This window comes from Protopterus annectens, chromosome 2.part2 (assembly GCF_019279795.1).
Source record: "Protopterus annectens isolate FY-2018-M chromosome 2.part2, PAN1.0, whole genome shotgun sequence".
NCBI classification, from domain to species: domain Eukaryota; kingdom Metazoa; phylum Chordata; order Ceratodontiformes; family Protopteridae; genus Protopterus; species Protopterus annectens.
The window spans coordinates 231977692-231996764 of record NC_056730.1 but is presented as its reverse complement, the minus strand read 5'-3'; positions in this window follow the sequence as shown (position 1 = coordinate 231996764).

Sequence of the window (19073 nt, the reverse complement as noted above, 5' to 3'; positions counted from 1 at the left end):
AAAATGTGGTCGAGAATTGATTTTTTCTTGATCTCAGAAGTATTGATTTCTGCTGACCCATGTGTTACTACCCAAACTCGACAATTATCGGACCACTCAAAGATCACATTAACACTAAACAATAATAATATGAGTAATAGGAGACTTTGAGGATACAACTGGTCTTTAAATCCATATTTACTGAGGAAAGATGACATATTGAAAGAAGTTAAAGAGACACTTAAACAGTTACTCCATAACCTCCTTAAAAACAGACACCCTGTTGATATAGAATGGGCTACAACTAAAGCCCAAATAAGAGGGATTTTTCTCCAGAAAGCTACTTACTATAAAAAAATGCAAAATAAGGAACTACAGGAACTGGAAACCAAAATTAAATCACTAGACCAGGAGTTAATGAGGAACTACAATAAACAAACAGAAATAGACTTATTAAAGTGTCAAAAAGAATTGTTTTTATTACATAATAGTAAACTATCATTTTATGAACAGAGAAATCTAGTAAAATACGCAAATCATATTCAGACTCCCTCAAAAGCACTAGCACGCATTATTAACCAAACGAAATCAACATTATTAATATCAGAAATATATAATAATAATAGAATATATACTAATAAGACAGACATCATGAATACTTTTGAAATAATATTTAATCAGATTTATGGTGATCAGCAGACACTTTTACCAGAAAAAGTTAGGAAAGATTTCTTACAGAAGATCACATTCCCGAGTATTGGTATTGAGTCCCATAGGGATTTAATTAAACTGATTTCAGCGGAGGAGGTAACAGAGATAATTAAGAAGTTGAAACCACATAAAGCCCCAGGGCCGGATGGATTGACCGCTGAATTCTACAAAACTTTTAATGAGACTCTGAGTAGAATACTTTCACAAACATTCAATTACATAATCCAAAATAAAATTAATGATCCCCACTTTAATGCTTCAAAGACAATTTTGATACAGAAAGAAAAAGGTGATTCTAAAAACCCAGATAATTACAGACCCATTTCACTCTTGAACATAGATATGAAAATTATGATATCCATTCTGGCAAATAGACTGAAAAGTGTCACAAATGTAATAGTATCAGAGGAACAGGCGGGGATTATGGATGGGAGACAGACCACTGATAATACACTAACGCTTCACACATTAATTTCCTATGCCAAACACAAAAATCTCAATATTTATGCACTTATAATTGATGCACAGAAAGCATTTGACAGGGTTAACTTGGTATATCTATTTGACATGTTATCATACTTTAATATACCTCAGGATTTCATTTTAACATTAAGGAAAATATATAACAATGCATATACAAATGTATTTATCAATCAAGAATGCTCTAAAAGAATACAAATTAAAAATGGCACCCGACAAGGGTGCCCATTATCTCCTATTTTATTTAATCTCTATTTGGAACCATTATTTCTACACCTTAAACAAAATGTTTTTTACAATCCCCCAATATTATATGGTATGAAGATAAATATGGCTGCTTTCGCAGATGATTTAAATATATACTGTACCACACCTGTGTCAGATACCGAGAAAATATTAAAAGCAGTAGAAGACTTTGAGAAAATCTCTAATTATAAACTTAATTTTAAGAAATCCAAAATATTCCCATTAAAGACACCTACACCCTTTTCATTGTTATCATTGATAGGACAAGTAATGAGGGAAGAAAGAACAAAATATCTGGGCATTATATTTTCAACTGATAATAGAGATTTTTTTATAAATAATGTTAAGTCAACTTGGGATCGGATAACATTGGACTTGAAAAGATGGAGTAAACTGAAATTACCAATGATGGCAAGAACTGCAATTATCAAAATGAATGTTCTTCCCAGAATACTATATATACTTAGAGCTACACAACTTAGAATCACGAGGAATTTTTTTAAACAGCTTCATATAGGACTAGGGAGATTTATTTGGAAACCTAGGAAAACAAGGATAACATATGAGAAATTAATGGCTCCAAAGAATAGGGGAGGTCTAGACTTACCGGATTTCGAAACATATTATTTGGTAATTAATGCTAACAGAATTTTAAGGGTGATTCACTTTGACAGAGGCAGTCTGAAATGGGCGCCCAAATGGTTGGTCTTAACCTATAGACATGTAACTGGAGTGGGAATTAACTGTAAAGCTTTACCCTTTTTTAAATAGGGGAACACTCAGTAAATATGACTTAATGGAACATATTAAAACCTATGTAATTTCAATTCAAAATCTTTTTACTTCATTAAATCTACTAAAGTATATGATGGTGTTTCAACCACTCCACAAGAACCCAAATTTAGTTATAGGGAATAAATTGATAGACTTACAGAAATTCCCTCTAATAAAGGATCTAATCATATTGGAGTTCTGCCCCTTGCTTGGGATATCAGTTCACAATATTTTAAGAGAGAAAAGTCTTCCTATTTCATACCTAATTATCATGAGACAATTAAAAGATCTAGCTATAAATTATTTTAATAACTTTGAATTTAAAGAAGAGGAATTAAATATATGTCGCAATCTGTGGGAAGCTCTGTTACAAGACAAAAAATATATAACTACCTCATATAAACTGATAAAAGAGATGAAACATAATAAGCATATTCTCTTATCAAATTACTGGAGGGAAAAATTAATATTAGTTGAAGACAGCAAGATCTTGGAAGCATTTAAGCTAACATTAAAGTCAGTATCCCTCCAAAAATTACTATTCACACAATTGATGATATTTAACAATGCCTACTATACCCGTCTTACTCTTCATAAATTTGACTCAAAAAATTCTCCTAATTGTCCATACTGCATAGACCAGACAGCTGACCTGTTTCACATGTTCTGGAGTTGCAAATGCATTTTTAAACTTTGGAATTCGTTAAAATTTCAGTTACAGAAAATGGGCTACCAACACTCAACACTCTCTTGGGAATTTATGATCCTACATATTCCCCCAGATAATTTAGATAAATCAAAAAGGATCATAATCATGAATATTTGTTTATTAATGAAACTATACATAGCTTCAAACTGGTTGAACTCGACCCAGACATCTTGGGAAAATTTCAGATCACTAGCAATAAGACATATATTAGCGCACAAATTGTTAATGACCATAAGAAAAGCATACATAATGTTAAAATATGGGAGCAAATTTTTAATATTGTGCTGGCCTAGAGGTTCTTATCCACTGTTAATTAGGATATATATTTATAAGACAGATTCAATCTTAGATTAGATATAGGTTGTAATAATAATACAGATTGATGGCTCCTTCATGTTATGTGTCCTTCTTAATAATTTCTGTTAATATACAATGTTTGTGTAACTTTTGGAAGCAATCTTGTACATATTGTATATACATAGTAGTGTGTAGTATGTAACTGAAAAATAATAAAAGACGGATTATTGAAAAAAAAAATTAATATCTTTTAGATGATATGTATCCATGAATTGTATTAGTTGTTTAGCTTGTGAGGATATTTTCCTTTTTCCTGAATTGCTAGAGTCCTTTTCATTTAAAACACAGTTAAAATCATAGGTTCATAGGTAGGTACTAGGCTATTGGCCCAACGGCCTACATAAACCTAGCTAACAAGGTTCCCTGCTTATGCCACCCAAGAAAGTTATTTTCCTGTGCCACTGTTGAGCAGAGACACAGAAGTGATTCCCAGGGTGATTTCCTATTTCCCATCCACTGATCAAGATTTTTCTTGAAGAGTGCTAATGAAGAACTTTGCTTGACATAGATGGGTAGCCTGTTCCAGAATATGGGAAATCTCTGGGACAGGAATCTATCCCTCATGCATGCCCTTTTTATTGTGGTGACAAGGTTTAGGTCCCTAGAGCATGTAGCTCGGAGGGATTGGGATTTCTTTAGGTGTGGCATGTCCAATAGCTCTGGGTTTGACATAGCTTTATATGTTAGGCAGAGATCACCTCAGAGTAGGTGATATGCTATGGAGTACAGCTGCCATAATAACATTACCCTCAGATTGAGACACAATTTGGTTCAGTTGTTGTTTAATAGTGCTGGTTCCAATACCCGGTGACCAATAATTGTTTACTAAAGTGAACATTTTTGTATTTATTTTAATTGTCACCAAGAACAACATCCCTTTATCATCTTGATAAGATTTAATAATTCTAGGTAAAGGCAGAGTTTTATTCCAGAGAATTGCTACTCCTCTTTTCTTTTTAGAATGTTCAGAACTGGCAATGACTATATATTTATTAATATTTAAAAAGTTGATATTTTCTTTTAAAATATGTGTTTCTTGTAGAAATAGTAGGTTTGGTTTGTGTATATTTAAGTATTTAAGTAAACTTCCTCTTTTAATAGGGTTATTCAGACATTTATGTTGATTGATAAACCTTTTAGTGAAGTCATATCTCTATAAATGAGTAAGAAATTCTTGTGATTTGTGTGTTATCTTGATTATGTTTTATATAATCCTCTCCAAAATATTTATGTCAATTATAGTCTTTGTCTGTTACCATATGATATACTATATGTGTTATACAGTTCTTGCAACTTATAATTATATGCATTTGAATTAAGATGGATGTCAGGAAGAACTTAAGAAAATTGAATTTAGTGTAAATGTGATAAAAAAATGGGGTAGCTACCCGCCTGGAGTTGTAAACTCCTTGTCCCAGTGACATCTGTCACTCGGATCAAACCCCTACCCAGCAGCAGCAAAAAACAGTCTCCACTGTATATAAATGTGAGCTAGGTAAAATAATAACTCTCTATTTACATATTCATTAAAAACAAGTTGAACAGATCTGTAATCAGTGTAACTCATCTGATATTACTTATAACAAAATGTCATTCAGAATAAACCTCTAACTGTAGCAACTAAACACAACCTTCACTATATATGAATGTTAAACATACAAAATATTAACTCTATATATGATTGCATATTCATTAACACAAGTAAGGCATAGCTATAATCAGTGTAACTCATCAAGTATTGCTTAAACTATTTCGTCATTCAGAACTGACCTTTAAACAACAGCAACAGAACATATCTTCTTTGTATATAAAATTAAACAGATTAAATAATAACTTCATATGTGATTATATGTACCTTAAAGCTGGCCTGAAATCTATGAAGGCAGCATTCTGATACAGAAGCCTGTCAATTGAAGTTACTACTAGCCATTTAATACATATGCTATATGTTGGTGTAATATTTAAAACAAATCAATATGAGTATCATTACAGTGAAAGGTCAGGTGATAGAAAATGCCATCATGCATTAAGTGAGTTTATTTTAACCCATATTATTTTCTAACTAGCTATCAACCTCTGAATGGAAAATCAATTGTAATTTGTAATAAGATTAGTTTATCCTGCTAAGTAAGGCACAACAATATAAATAACATGGGATACATTAAAAAAAATGCACACTTACTTTTCCCTTTTTTTTTTCCTTCCCCTTCAGTTTACCATAAACATAAATAAAAATAAGATAATTGAAGATTTCTTTCTTGAGAATCAGAGTCCAAATGGAGTAATCAGCAAGTTTCAAATACATTTGTAAAGTAACTACAACCTTTCCCGGTGTTTCTGATGCTTTTTCAATGAAATTACATGTACTGACTTCATGGTTGAGCAGGTTGACTAGCTCAGACATCATCAAAACGCATCGCGATGTCGTGGAGTTCATTCGAGAATGCAGAGAAGATTTTTAGTGAAAATAAGGTAGTTCATGAAGAAATAAGCTCATGGGCATCAAGCTTGAGCCTCACAAAGTCTCTGGAAGATGTTTTTTACATCATTTTGAGTGAAATAAATGCCAAAAATAACAAGTATGTAACTGTATTTAAAATGTATAGGGAAAGATCATATGAGTAACATCTGCATGCTTCCCATAGCCTGCTCACACATGCACAGCTAGTTTGAACTGTCCTTCACAAACAAACAGCACCACAGAACTCCAAATGTAGCAGAAAGTATTTTAAATAAATCACATAGCCTTATTAATCCATTTTATATTCACATGACAGGAAAAAAAAACGGTGTTCAGTATGAATTACAGAGAATGATAATTGAATGTGTGGTGAGCTCTTATTTATTACTAACTATGTAGGTTTAATTGATCTGACTGTAAATAGTTTAAAAAACATTTAGAGATTATAAAGGGAATCTAGAATGTTTATATATGGGAAGTACTTATTTTACTGTCACAATGGCTCCATTTGTTTACCCTTCACTCTTAAGATATCTTTATAACGATACCCATAACTATATATTTACCATTAGTATACACGTTTACCTCAGTATAAGTAAAAATGAAATTACGTGTATACTTAAGGTCATGTGTGAATGGGATTGAAAAAGGAAAAAGCAGGCTTACCTTGTAAGTGAAAAAAATCAACATATAATTAACACAGTGACAGTGTTTCCAGAAACATAACAAACTGCAAACATAGATATTTAAGTCACTTGTTTCTTAGTCTTTTTTGTTTCTCCTAAGTCTTCCAAGTGGGATTAGAAGCCATTTTCTTAAGCGTGGGATTAGCCCATTCCATCTCTTCTATTTTTTCCAAGATCTTATGGACTTTTACATATTTCAGAGCTGATTCTAAGTCTTCAAACATTTTGGGACCTTCCAATGAAAATATCTTCAGCTTCGCAGGAAACAAAAGGTGTGTTTTCACCTGTGCTTTCTTCAGTTCATTTATCAAAGGTAAGAATATTTTTCTTTTTGCTATAACTGCTGATGAATAATCATTATAAAAACATATCATAGCTTAATTTAATTTAATTGGTGACTTGGACCAGGCAGTTTTTAACACTAATTCCTTGTCTGAGGATGAGAGGAATTTGACAATAATAGATGTAGGTTGCTTTTTGTTAGCAGTATCCACTGTGGCAAGGTTTCATAGGTTCATAGGTTCATAGGTTGGTACTAGGCTATCAGCCCTAGGGCCTATACAAGCCTAGCCATAACAATTCCCTGGCTATTTCTTCCCACATTATTTACTTCTCTGGACCCCTGTCTAGCAGGGCAACTGACATGATCCCGGGGGTGAATTTCCATTCTCCCATCCAATCGTCAAGGTTCCTTTTGAAGAGGGCCAAAGAGGCACTCTGCTTGACATGTATGGGCAATCTGTTCCAGAGTCTGGGGAGTCTCTGGGTCAGGAACCTATCCCTCCAGCATGTTTTGTTATTATGATGACAAGGTTCAGATCCCTGGAGTGTGTGGCTCTGAGGGATTGGGATTTCTTTAAGTGTAGCATGTCCAACAGCTCTGGGTTTGACATGGCCTTGTATGTTAAGCAGAGATCACCTCTGAGTAGACGATATGTGACAGAGTATAGCTGGAGTTTTTTAAGGTGGTCAGCATAGGGCATCTGCTTTAGGCCTGTGAATGATGTGTCCTCTCAATACCAAAGGACATAGCTTCAGTAAAATGAAAAGTCTTAGGTAACCAAGTATTGAGAAAGTTAGTCATGTTGTTCTCTTCTGTGCCTTCTGGTAGTCCAAATATTCTTAGGTTGTTGCGTCTGGATATGTTTTCTAGATCATCTAACTTATTTTGTAGAGAAGTATTTTGTTTGAGTAGGAATTCCACATTGTTTTCATTTTCAATAAATCTCCCATCCATATTGGTCAGAGCTTCTTCAATACCTGTTATCTGTGATTTTTGTTGTAACAAGTCTTGGTGAAGTAAATCCATTTGTTTGGTAGTTTTTTCCTTGAAAATATTTATTTTCATATCCAGCTTATCATTTTTTGTAGTAAGATCCTGTATATTTGTTATCAAAGTCTGAATCTCTCTTTTGAGGCTGGAATCTTGGTTGCTGGATTTAGTGAAGCTCATGATGAATTATTTCAGATGAGGAGAAGTTATCCAGGAATAATTTGACAAGAAAATCTGCCTTTCTTTGTTTTTAACAAGATATTATTGTAGATGAAGTTAAGTTATTACAAATCATATATAAAGTTATTTTCAGTTTTAGTTTGAAGGCTGAATTCCTGTCAGAATAATATTTCTTTAGTGGAGCTGTTGAAATCTGCTGCTAATCAGAGCCCATCTTGGCCATGCCCCCGTTTGCTATACATTCTGATGAAGTCACATTTGTTAGGATGAAAAGCTCTTAAAAGAATAAAGTTCTCGGTTTTTATCACCAAGTTTCCATTTTATTCTTTCCATTTATTTATTTATTTATTTATTTATTTGCTGTGTTACACTGGTCCCCCTTCTGTAGCAGTAGCAGTACCATTGTGTGTTGGTAGTTTGTAGTTTGTGATTTGTGTCTCAGTGGCATATCAGTTAATTAAGATGTTACTTCTAGCATTTCAGTGCAAGTGATAACATCTGCTCTCCAAGAAATTATGTAAACAGATACACTGATTGCTGTGGCTTATCTCACAAATTTTGTATGTTTCTGAATCACTTTGCTATGCTTGATTTCATACTTTGCATACTTAGTGGTTCTGCTTAGCATGTCAGATCCTATTTGAATATCATTACATACTTAATCCCATACAGTGCATACAACAATGTTTCCTCCCAGCTTGAACTGAATGGTCATGACTTATCAGTGCACTACCCCATTTAACAAACAAAATAAATAATAAATAAATAAGTAGATCGATCAATTCTATTTTTCATAACACAGTGCAGTACAGTGTTTATTTCTGAATTCCACCACAAAGGTTATGAGTTCTATAACCAAAGCAGATTATTGTTTGATTTGTGGTAGCTCAAGAAGATGTAGGAGTTAGGTCCCAGAGGCATAGTTAGTAGTTAGGTCAAATGGAACCATAGGTGCATAATCCCCCAAACCAGACTTGAAATAAAAACAAAAAAAAAATGGTTCTTTGAATCTGTGGACCAAAAAAAAAGTAACAAAGGACTCCTTTTTAAAGATTTCTACAGATTTCCATTGTCTGAGCATTTGCAAAATGTTTCTTGCCTATATTTATATTTGTCAGTACCTTTCACAAAAATAAATACATACATAAATAAATACATTTTTTTTTTATTTGGGGACTTTCACCCTTCTTTCTTTTGGCTGTTATGTACCTCCACCTACACTCACACCTGCACTAATCTCCCAAAGGTATTTTTCTTCCCTTCTCATCTAGCTATATCTCACTGCTCTTTTGCACTATCCTCTCCCTCCTACCTCTAATACAGTACCTGACTCTCACTAATTATCTAGTTCCTTTTTACAGTCTATTACCTGTGGGCTCCCACTCCATCCTGCACAGGAAAGACATTAATATCTGCCAAAGAAACTATAGACGCACTGAAACCACTGGAAAGAATATCATCTACAGGGATCTGGTGAAGACTCCTACCCTCACTGCGCCCCTTGAAATGACAATCCCCTTATTAAAAGCAATACAAGCTCAGTGTACATAACCTTATACTATGATGTTTGCATTTAATTATCTATTTCTGTTAAGAGCTTAATGCTAGACCCTACTAGCGTGTGATAGCAGCCATCAGCAGACCGCTTGCACCCCCAGCCTAGCCCTGCTCTTACAAATATTGTTATCTTAACTACAAAGCTACTTTACTAATATTCTTTCTGCGAAGGTCTCCTCTCTGCTGTCTTTCCCCTGTCACCACTAGGTGGCATCCTATACCTTTACCATAGCATACCTTACCTTTTTCACCTCTTTCTTTCCAAACTCAGTTAAATTTCTAGCGTTCAGCTATTGTTTACCCAGTTTTTTCACTACCCTTTACCTGACACTCCTAAAACATCCCTTGCCCTGCCCAACTTACATTTCTCTTGTTCTTACACTGCAAACCCTCTTTAGTAATTACCTACCTCCTAACTGTAGTCTCATACAGCCGCAGATTGTTTTTTTCATTGCTGTGGATTTTTTTTTGCTGCTGTGGCTTGTCCATCCTTTGGCTCTGCCTGCTCCATTCGCCCTGTGGGCTCACTCCACTCCCCTACCCTACCCCCAATTTCCACCCACCCCCCAGAGCACCTGACCTTATACTCCCATAGCCACACCCCCAAACAATAGCCTATGTTATCTCATTAAACAATTAAATACTTTACCCCTGTTTTTATTTCCTTCTTCTTCCTAATTAACCTAGCAGCTCCACCCTTCACTGGCCTACTCTACAGCCCAATTGACCTATTTTACCTATCCTATATTCAAAACAATTCTCAACAAAGAATGGTAACTAAAAACTGGTAAACCAAGACACATTATTTAAAAGGACTGGTTGGTTATTTAAACTGTGTTTTAATTTTAAGTGTTGTTCTGAGGAAGCTGGTGTATTATAGCCGGTGAAAGCGCTTACCATTTTGGATTAAAGGAGTCTTGTCTGGGAAGTTCGCTTGTTTGTGTCTTGATAATCAAAGCAATGACTAACCCCAGCAGGCCAACACACTTCAAAGTTCTCTTCTGGTCTGTATGTCTTACCACTCTACTTATATCTTATAAATTAAGCTACTATGAAGCCCTAAGCTTTACTGGATTTCAACACCCTACAAGGCAAACAACTCCATTCTCTCTTACAGCTTCTCACTCTCATATTAACATAACATCCTCATTATCCTACCTTCTTTCACAATTTCACTGATTATTCCATACTAAATATTTCCAAATAAAAAAGGAATACCCTATATTCTTTAAAGTCTTCAAACTTAAATATCATCTTCAACTAGGTCTACTTCAACACGGGGACATTCATCCAAACCCAGGGCCTTTCACTACCACTACTGACTCCTCATCAACCAATATTTCCCCTTTTAACAACCCCTCCAAAACCCTAAACTCTCTCTTTATAGGTCACTTTAACATACGTAGCTTAAACAATAAAATTACACAACTTCATGCCCTATTAGACACCTATTCTTTTGACATCTTATGCCTAACTGAGACTTGGCTCAAACCCATAACTAAAGACAACAATATAATTCCACCAGGGTATAACATACTCCGACTTAACCGTCTAAATAAAAAGGGAGGTGGGGTGGTTCCACTCTTTAAATTTGTATTGAAAGTCACCTCAATAGACATTCATCCACCATCACCTTCTAATCTCGAGATTTTAACTGCTAAACTCAAAATAAATGCTAATAAATCCATAAACATTATTTGCTCATATATCTCCCCAGGAAATAACATCAATACTCTTGAAAATACCCTCAGCTGGCTCTCAATGACCCTCCCACAAGAAAACATACTCCTTGCTAATTTTAATATTGACTGGAATGGTTGTACCTCTCCCAATCCTACTACTCATATAAACCTATTTGGCTTTCACCAAATGATTACATTCCATACCAGGACGCACAAACTTAGCAAGAAAAAACTACCTTAGATTGGATACTAGTTAACAGCAACCCCCCTCAATTACAAAACCAGCATTCTTCCCAATGAAATTAGTGACCATTCCCTTACCTTCATAACCAGAAGAAAAAACCACCATTCCCAATGAAACAATATTTAGAACAACCCGTAACAAAAAAATTTCAACCCAGTGAACTTCCAAGCAGAGCTCAAAGCATGCAACTGGTCACCACTAAAATGCCTGCCACTTGACGGAGCAGTTTCTTTCTTTAACAATACATTTCTGCAAACCCTTGAGAACCATGCTCCCTCATGTGCTGTCAGAACTAAAAACAAACCTGCTCCCTGGCTCTCTAATGAGACTAGACACAGCATTAGATTAAGAAATAAAATATGGTCCAAATGGAGGAAAACAAAAAACCCAGCAGATCAGCTAAACTTTAGACAGCTTTGAAATGCCACAAAAAGAGCTATAGTCCATGACAAAAAAAAACTACTACCTCAAACTCCAACAAACCCAATAGCAAAACCCACAAAAGTTCTGGTCAGGAATCAACAAACTGTTGCATCCAGGTCACTCCAAAACTCCTACCCCCTCTAACCTAACTCAAAGCTCTCCCAACCAAATTGCCAATACATTTAATACATTTTTATCTGAAACTGTCCAATCCCTAGCTAACACCTTTCCACATGTCACCACCACTAAATCTCCCCCACTGACCAATCTACCACAAACCTTTCATCTTCAGCCCATTCCCACATCACTCATCCACACTCTACTTCTTAAACTAAAACTATGTACACCATCAGTTGATCTCCTCCCAGCAGAAAACCTGCAAATTGCAGCAGGAGTACTAGCCTACCCAATCTCCATCCTCATAAATAGAACCATTAATGAATCCTACATCCCATCTCTGTGGAAAATCTCACATAGTATCCCCTTGCATAAGGGAGGCAATTCAAATGAACTCTCAAACTTCCGCCCTATAGCCCTCCTCTCCCCCTAGCAAAAGTTATGGAGAGATGTATTCACTGTCAACTACTGCATCACCTCCTTGAAAATAACCTATTAGTGGACTGCCAACACAGTTTCAGGCCTTTCCACAGCACCACCACTGCACTCCTATCCTTTTCTGACTGCATTAATAAAAACAGAAATAGTAACCAGCTCTCTTTATAGACATCTCCAAGGCCTTTGATATGGTGAACCACCAATTACTATCAAATATTTTCAAATCTCTTTCAATTGATACTCAAGCAGCTAAATGGTTTCATTCATACCTTGAAAATAGACAACAAGCTGTGCGCTGGGAGAACAACTTATCCTGCCAGCTCCCAATCACTCTTGGAGTCCCACAAGGCTCTATTTTGGGTCCACTCATTTTTAGTATTTTCATTAATGATCTGAAAGCCTCCCTTCCCCAAGCTACCTGCATACAATATGCCGATGATTCAACTCTAATCTGTGCTGCTTCCTCTCCAACTGAACTCCAAAACAGGACACAAACTGTATTCACCTTAGTGGAAAAATGGTTCCACCAATGGTGTCTCCTCTTGAACCCAAAAAAACAAAACTACTACTGTTTACGCCCACATAAAAAGACCCCTCCACTCAGTTTCTTACTTACCTCTAATAATGGTACTGTCATCACTTCCAACACTACCACTAAACTCCTAGGTGTAACAATAGATAATAATCTCAACTTTGACACACACATTAACCTAACTATTAAATCTGTAAATAGAAAACTTGGTTTCCTGTATAAACTCAAACCATTTCTCACAGCCTCAGACAAAATTACTATTGCTCAAACTCATCTGATTTCGACCCTCCTCTATGCCTCCCCCATATACACAAACCTAACCAAAAGCAATTTAAATAAACTGGCCACTTCTTACAACAACATAGCCAGATTTGCCACAGGAACCCCATTTAGAACCCACCACTGCCAAAATCTAAAATGACTAGGATGGCTGGAAATACAAAATCAGATACTCACCTTTATCCACAAGATCTTACACCATCCCACAAATACACCTATACTCAGTAACCTCCTCAATTCTTATCAAAACCTTCCAATCCTATGCTCTGCAAATAGGTTACAAGTAGCCACCTTAAAATATAAAAACAAATCAGGGGACTGTCTATTTTCTAACTCTGTTGGTAAAACATGGAACAAACTCCCAGCTGAACTAACTTCTACTACATCAATCCATCTTTTCAGGAACCAATTAAGAATTTTCTTAAAATCCAAATTGCTTTGCCTATGCACTAAGCCCAACTGATACTATCTTTCCATGCCTTTACCCTTTCTTACATCAATTCTCTTACATTTTTCTTCTGCCCTCCCTTCTAAAAAATATAAATAATTTGCCCTCTTCATTACCCATCACTGTTTTGTGTCAATTTCTTCAACACAATATGTTAACTGACTAATGCTTATATATGTCTATGCTAACTATTGCTCCAAATGACTAAAACAAAAATCTTCATAATGTTACCCTATCTGCTTACTGCTGTTGAAATAACAAGTGTATATGAATGTATAGTTATCTCATTGTTTTTGGATGTATAGTTATCTATCTTCATAGTGTTACCCTATTGTGCTTACTGCTGCTGAAATAATAACTGTACATGAGTGTATAAGTTATCTAATTGATTTTTGAATGTACAGTCATCTAGTTGCATTTTTTTAACTGTTTTTCTTTTTCTTAGAGCTTTTCTCCTCGGGCCTCTACTGAAAATGGACATATATCAGGTTAGACTAGCCCGGTCAACAAATGTAAAATAAATAAATAAATAAATAAATAAAATAAATAAATGCACTGAGTCAAAGTTTGTTACATAGCTAGGCATGCTAGTGTCCAATCGGTGTGGTTTAATATGGTCACAGAACCAGACCTGACTCCTTCCCAGGATGTATTTTTTTTCCATGAAAAGAAAGAAATTGTGACATTTCCATATAGACAGAGTATAATTCATAGAGTCTGGATTGGTAGTATTCACTATTTAGCTGCTGAAGAAGGTGAAAGATAGCTCTGAATTTCTGAGAGCATTCATCTCTTGAAAATTCCTCCAGGGGATATAAATATTGATGATTTGTTCTTCTGGATGGTCCATCCCAAGAACTGCATTCTAAAAAAAAAAATAGATTTTTTTCCCTTTGTATACTGGTGAACATGTTTGGACTTCTAAGTACCTGAAAGGGCTTTCTTTCAGTTTTGTCATACCTGTGGGCCACACCTAAAACTTTGATATACAGTTGCACAAGCAGATAGACTGCTGCCTCAAAGACAAAACATGTAGCCAGCTTGCAGTAATTATATCTTCATCTGGGTCTATATTACAAAATCAAATGTTTAGGTTGTTGAACACCTAAACATCAACACCTAAACAGCAAAAGCTGGAAACCATGAACAGCCACTTCCACAATTTTTTTCACAGGGAAAAATTCACTTGGCTGGCGGACAGGAAAAAAACCTTTGAAACCCTAATCAAGTGGGAGGCTTCACACCCCCCACACCCCCTGATGTGGGGGGGGGCTGTGCCCACCACAGCCTAAATACACCAACTCTGAGAAGGCTCTACTTTGGGGAAAAGGGCAAATTCTTGATAACGGCCAAGCAAATTTGTTCCCTGTGAAAAAATTTGTGGAAGTGGCCATTTGCGGTTTTCAGCTTTCGCTGTTTAGGTGTTGACGTGTAGGTGGTCAACAACCTAAACATTCATTTTATGATATAGACCCTCTTCCTCCATGTAAAAGTGTGGGGGGATTATGAGTAATTTTTCAAGAATCACTTTTTTATAATATGAAATGCATAAAATGCACTGGCTTTCTGCATTCTTCTTCTTATGTTTCTTTAAGGTTTGATCCCAATTAATAACAGCACCACCCTGATTTACAAACTGAACCCTAACACAGGAAGTGAGCATCGGCAGTCTGGCATTGACTAGTTGCACTACAGTGCAATGAACTGAAATGTGCAACAGAAGATATATGTAAATGATGCTTAATGACACCAAAATGAAACCAGAAAGGGAAATGAGCCCCAATGATCTGCAAATGTACAGAAGGTTAATATTTCTAGGATTCACAGTTACAAGTGAGAGAATTTGCACAGTTACAACTGAGTATAATACGGCAAGGCATTTGAAACATATCAGAACTGTATTTAGTGGGAGTGCTATTGGGAGTAGCATCAGTCATGCAGCAACATTTTGTAGTTCTTAGTACCTTCACTCTCTAGTTGCACATCCAAGGTGCTGTTTAACACAAAAATAAATAATTTCTTTCTGCAGCAGATCTACCATAACTTTACCAGTCAAGAGATAACGGATCTATCACGAGTAGATGGAGACATCTTCTGCGTCTGGCTTGATATGTCTCACTCCTGCACAGAATCTACTTAAATGTATGGTCTTACCATACCTGTGGAGACCTTTTTTATGTATAGGTCTTTGTATTTTAGCTGCAGAGATGCTCAGAGACCAGCTGCAGCATTTTGGGTATATCACAGACCTTCTTCTTTAGAATAATCAAAGCATTCCTCACAAACAATACTTCTGCATGAAGACAAGCATTCATGGTTTTGAAGTACACCTCAAGAGAGAGCTAACTTCATGGCTGTTTTCTATTAAATTACCCATACTCCTGAGGTACAGACTGCTATTAATTGCACCCATGTAGAAACAAACACCCCACCTGGCCCACAGTCACATAAGTTTGTGAACAAAGCAGACCTTAGAGTGTAATGCACATGAGGTTATAGCTATCATTACTGTACAGCACCCAGGCAGTCTGCATGATTTACACATATGGCAGATTTCTTTTCTGCATAATGACATTCCATAGGGCCAGCTTGTTGGTAAGTGTAGGCATTGTTACTAAAGTTAATGTATATGACTACATTCAGAGTGTTTCTGAATGTGCTAAATCATACTTATTGATACTCTTTTGCAGGTAATGCTGAATACCTACAAATAAAAATAAAACAGGACTCTGATAATGAACCATTGTTAATACAAACTTAGATAATGTAAAAAAAATTACAGTACCAACACAGCTAGACAAAAAGAAATTTAATCTAAAAAGTAAGCCCTTTCATGGTAATCTAAACTGCTTCATCAGATTCACTCTACAAAATGCAAGTTCTGCATAAATAGTAAGATACAATGAATACAATCAATTAAAAACCAATGGACTCAAATTAGAACTGTGCTGACTCTGCCTCTCAAAGAAACAGACTTCATAAATGCAATATGCCTGTGCAAGTAAATCACAAAAATACGTGTATATAAATATATATGTGTATGTATGTGTGTGTGTGTATATATATATATATATATATATATATATATATATATATATATATATATATATATATATATATATATATAAACAATTACGTATGGAAATTATGTATAAAAATAAAGCCTAAAATTTATAAACTTCATATTATACATCCTAGCTGTTTAAAATCAATCATAAGAATTAATGTTTCAAGGCATGTGCTTTAAGTAAAGGTTTCAATGAAACAACCCCATTCAAACCAGGAGCTCTGTCTGTATTAAAGAGGAGAATCCACTTTTTCTCTGCTATTTCTGTCCGATTTTTAATGTCTCCTCCACTTAAACCTTCAGATATTACTTCTACTACCAGAAACTTAAAACTGTTCTGTATCATGCTCCATCACATGCTGGGCTAGATTTGTTGTCCTTGCCATTCCAAATGTCTATATAATGCTATAAAAGTCTCTCTCTAAGTTATCTATTACTTTTACCTATTTAAAAGGAATGGTAGTTTAGGCAATAACAAAATAAACAACATTACTAGTCCTACAGTCTGCATAGAAATATGTTTCTATCTTAAATTTAGTATAGGGATGTATGTAAATGGCTCCTGTGTGAATGTATCTACATGCTGCATAATTCCTGCATTTGTAATTTCCCATCCAATCTGATCTCAAACTCTCATTAAAATTATGAAGATGTCTTTTCAATGACTTATTATTTTTGAAAGAGAAATGTGGTACAGTATCTACAACTTTTTTCAGTTCATCTATGCTATTCAAAATATTCCAGTTATTTTTGATAATATCACAAAATTTATTAACATCACTGGAATATGTTAGAGGGAACCTAAGGCCATGCTTTCTTCTTCAACTACTGTGTCTGCATAATATGGTCTGTATTTCCCTCCTCTTTCCTTCCATGCATGAACGATACAGATGTCTATCTCTTTTTCACGATGGCCTCTATCTAAAAATTCTTCTTTCAGAGAAGTAATTGCTAATTCCAATTGTTTATCATCATTATACAATCGCATAACTCTATATAACTGTCCTTTAATTACATTTTGGGAAATGTGTCTAGGATGCATACTATTCCTATGCAATAAATTGTTCCTACGAATTGGTTTCCTGTACATGTTGGTTTCTACTTGAGTTAGCTCTGTTTGTAGGTTCATAGGTTCATAGGTAGATACTAGGCTATCTGCCCTAGGGCATTTATAAGCCTAGCCAGAGTGTATTTGGCTTCCGCCTCCCTATTAGATTAGCCTACTGTGCCTCTGTAAAGTAGGTCACAGAAGGTACCCTTTTAATATTAGTTTACTGTGCCTCTGTCTAGCAGGGACACAGAAGAGATCCCAGGGTTAAATTTGTGATTTCCCATCCACGCATCCAAATTTCGCTTGAAGAGGGTCATTGGGGGCTATGTCTAACATGAAATGGGATTCTACTCCAGAGTGAGAGGAGCCTCTGGGAAATGAATCTGTCCCTCCAGCATGTCCTATTTATTTTTGTGCTGAGGTTTAGGTGCCTGGAGCATGTAGCTCTAAGGGACTTGGATTTTTTGAGGTGGAGCATGTCCATTAATTCAGGGTTTGACATGGCTTTGTACGTCAGGCATAGATCGCCTCTGAGTAGGCGGTAAGCAACTGAGTAGAGCAGGAGTTTCTTTAGTTGAGCTGCATAGGACATCTGTTTGTAGCCCATGATCCTCTTGGTGAGGTACTTTTGGGGTCTCTCCAGTTTCTGCAGGTGTCAGGTAAGGTACATCCCAAAAGGGGCATTGTATTCAATTATGGGCCTGATGAGTGATGAGCAGAGGGGCACAATGACCTCTCTTGATCTAGATAAAGGCTCAATCCCAAGACCCTGCACATGACAGACAAAGAGATTTACCACTAAGCCATGAAAGACTTTTTCTGACCATAACATCAAGAAACTCTATCTCTTCCATGGAATGTTTATAAGTAAATCTTAGAAAGTCTGTGGACTGGTGTAGATATGCTATGAATCTCTCTAATGTCTCAATCAATCCCTACTATAGAAGAAAAATATTGTCCACAAAATGTGTATACCATATTATGTGTTCACAAAATTCAACAGCTTGGAACAATGTGTCTTTCTCCCATTGTACTAACACAAGGTTGGTGTAGCTATTGGCACATGCTATGCCCATAGCTATGCCAACCTTCTGTACATAGAAACTCTGCTCAAATAAGAAAACATTGTTCTCTAAAATGAGCTCTAATAGAGCACATAATAAGCTAGTCTTCTCAGTTGTAAAACAGTGATTAGTATTCAAGAAATTCCTAATGTTCTCAATTCCCCAAGCACTGGGATTCACTGTACAAAAGGATTCAATATCCATAGTTACCAGGCAGTAATCACTATTTTTATTAGAAGTAATGGCGTACGACTTTTGTAAAAAAACATTTAGTGTCTCTAAGGACTGTACCACACTCTTCCAATAAAGGGTGCA